We start from the raw sequence: 3,368 nt of genomic DNA on the forward strand, positions 1-3,368 counted from the left end.
TGCCAGAGAGAGAAAGACTTGACTGCTGGCTGAGGAGAGGTGTTGTTAGGGACCGATGACTGCATCCTCACTGTTTATTGACCCCCTAAATCATGAGTCCTTTCTGTGAGTTCTGCGTGGCCAGGGCGATGCACTACTGAAGCGGCGTAGGTGCAGCATGCCGTGAAAGGAAGTGTTGGTGTCAGAGTAGGGGAACAAGGAAGGAGCATGGAGACCTGTCTGATGCCTGCCTCATGGCACTGGGGAAGCAGAGGAAGTTGGATATACCCCCACACCCCCTTCTCTGCCCCCATCCCCACCCCCACAAGCCCTACTAAAGACTGTGTTCATAAAGATTTAGAGCCCTGGGAACCCACGGAGGCAGTTCTATTTTGTCCTATAGGATTGCTAGGATTTGAAACTGACTTAAAACAGTGACACATTTGGAGTTTGGGCTTGATCATCAACTCTGCAGCTTTTTATCATTTTTGGATGGAGCTTTAAACAGCCAGGTTGCTGGATCCCCCAGGAGATGGGTGTGATGCCATTTGTAGAGATGGGACATCGCGGGCAGGCAGATGGGAAATGCTGGGTTGGAGGCAGTGGTGAAGAACTTGCTGGGGTCAATAGGCTGCTAACCATATGGATACAGACCTTCAGTGAGCTGTCTTATCTGAAGCGGTTGACCTTGGACAATCTGGTCTGCGGCTACCGGGTCAAGGCTGCCAGGAAGGCAGTCACTTGGGGTTCCTGGCATTGTGTCCAACTTTGCTGGACCGAGTAGCAGAAGGATTCTCTCTGGCCATTCTCCTTACTGAGTTCTACATATCAACCGATCAGACCTCTTTAGCTGAGATTTTGAGCAGCAGGCAACCTGAGCATTCTCACAGCTACCGAGTCACTTCGAACTCATTGCAACCCAGTAGGGCAGGGCCACACTGCCCCTGTGGGTTTCTGAGACTGTAATTCTTTATGGCGAATAGATAGCCTCATCTTTCTCCCTTTGAGCAGTTGGTGGTTTCGAACTTATGACCCTGTGGTTAGCCACCCAGTGTGTAGCTACTGCACCACAGGGCTCCGCTGCTGAGCACTGGAAGAGTGGAATCGGAGATTTCTCACAGATGAGACAGGCATCCTCCTCCATCAGGAGCAGTTTACTGCAGTGAACACATAAGGGGTGTCTGCTCAGGGTCCCACCTTGTGGGGGTCAACAGTGATGGAGGGAGCAGCCTCAGCGTAGTAGTCATAGAGGAAAAGGCAACAGAAGCAAATAACCGTTCCTTATACAGTCCTGCCACATTGGTGCTGTAGGAATAGATGCTAATGCGTACGGAGTACTCTTTCCTACCAGACACTGTCCTAAGCACTCTGTATTTAAACACATTTATTCAACCCTATGAGGCTGGAGCCTCGGTGGCGCAGTAGTTACGAATTGGGCTGCTAACTGCAAGGATGGCAGTTTGAAATCACCAGCCACTCTGTGAAAGAAATAAAGGTGAGAGTGTCTACTTCCATAAAGACTTAGTCTCAGAAACCCACAGGGGCCGTTCTACCCTGCCCTATCGGGTAGCTATGAGTTGGAATCAACTTGACAGCAGTGAGTTGATAAGGTAGGTGCTATTATTATCCCCACAGAACAGCTGGCGACAGCTATGTAACAAAAGGTTTAAAAGGCCAAGAGTACAGCTAATGAGTGACAAAAAGAAACCAGACGATTACACCCTGTTTGCCAAAGAAATGGCTAGAGGGGTGGGACTGTCCCATGCAGCTCTCTGTAAGTACTGAGGACGGTGGCTGCATTTGACAGGGCGGGGAACTGAGGTCCATTGAGAGGCCTCTGGTGGACAGAACGCTGTTGTAGCTGCACTGGGTCCCCCTGCCTCTCTCTCGGCTGCCCTTCCCCTCGCGTCCCCATGAGGACTAATCATGTTTTCTTTGGAGGAGGCTAAATTAATTTCAGGAAGAAGGGCAGGTGATGCGTGGACTGTGTTTCGGTGGGAGATGAGGGAGAGCTCACTTCTGGGGTTAACACTCGGGCAGTGGCGGCTGAGCTTGGCAGTTCCCAATGTCCTTCACAGGAGGAAGCAACATCCAGCAGGAGGGAGGCCAGCGGAAAAGGATCGAGGCAGGAAAGACATAGGGAAGAGGGCAAGAGTCAAAGGCAGCACAGGAAAATACTGTTATATACACAATCCTGCCATCATGGCAGTCTATGAGTAGATGTATGGGTAGATGCGCAGGCTGAACAGCTGTGGGAGGGAGAGCGGCAGGGGGCAGGGAGGGGATGGGTAGACCCATGAATAGATAGAGGTTTGACAGAGCACATTTGTACATGTGTATTTCCTTTTGCTGTAAAGAGACCCAAGAATGTGGTAGTGCACGTGGCAGGCAGCTTTCAACATTTCTCAGACCTTTGGGGAATGAGTTGCCAGGACAGGGGCTGTGAACCACAATGGTGCCAGGGGATGCCAAGGTCAACGACATAACGTGGTTTACAAAGAGAACATTCTACATCCTGCATTGTGGAGCTGTGACTGGGGCCTTAGAAGCTGATGAGTGCCCATCTTGGGTATGCCGATTGGTCTCTCCCTGTCCAGGGGAAAGAAGGATGAAGAAAATTAAAGATGCAGGGAAATATTGAGTCCAGTGGACTAATGAACTGTGTGAACATCAATCTCCACCATCCTGAGACTAGAAGAACTAGAGGGTGCCCAGCTACCCCTAAAACTGCTCTGAAAGGGGTCCTATTAGAAGGTCCTGGATAGGATGAGAGAAAAACATGGAAACAAACCCCTCTTGACCATAATACAGAACAGAATGACTGGTCCAATAGAGACTAGTGGAACCCACAAGACTATGACCCTTAGTCACCCTGCAGGTGACCACACAATGAACTCACTCCCAAAGTCGCAAAATATTCAGCCAAACAACAGACAAGTCTGGGAGGGGGACAGTAACACTAGGGAAGTTCACACACCTTAGGCCAATCAACCATTTGAGGCCAAAAAGATGGTCTTTACTCATGGACAACGATCACAAGTGATAGGAACGTGGGAGAAACAGACCCAGGCAACACACAGGGGCAATGAGCGATGCTACATTGCGGGGATCACAATCAATGACATGACACAAAAGGTGTCTGAGTTACCGCGTGAAAACCTGATCTGCACTGTAAGCCTTCAACCAATTCTCAATACAAAAGCTTAAAAAAATGAAATATGAAACATCCTTCACCGAATTTGTCCCTCCGAGACAGAGGTGTCTCAAAGGGTTTTGAATTACAAAGGCTAGGACACAGAGACAGAGCGTTTAAGTGACTTGCTTAGGATCATGGTGCCAACAGCCTGTGTACTAGAGAGTTGAACTCAGAGCCCCAGGCTCTCAGTCAG

Source organism: Echinops telfairi, unplaced genomic scaffold (assembly GCF_000313985.2).
Source record: "Echinops telfairi isolate 266 unplaced genomic scaffold, ASM31398v2 ScPeMD7_23;HRSCAF=83, whole genome shotgun sequence".
NCBI lineage: Eukaryota > Metazoa > Chordata > Mammalia > Afrosoricida > Tenrecidae > Echinops > Echinops telfairi.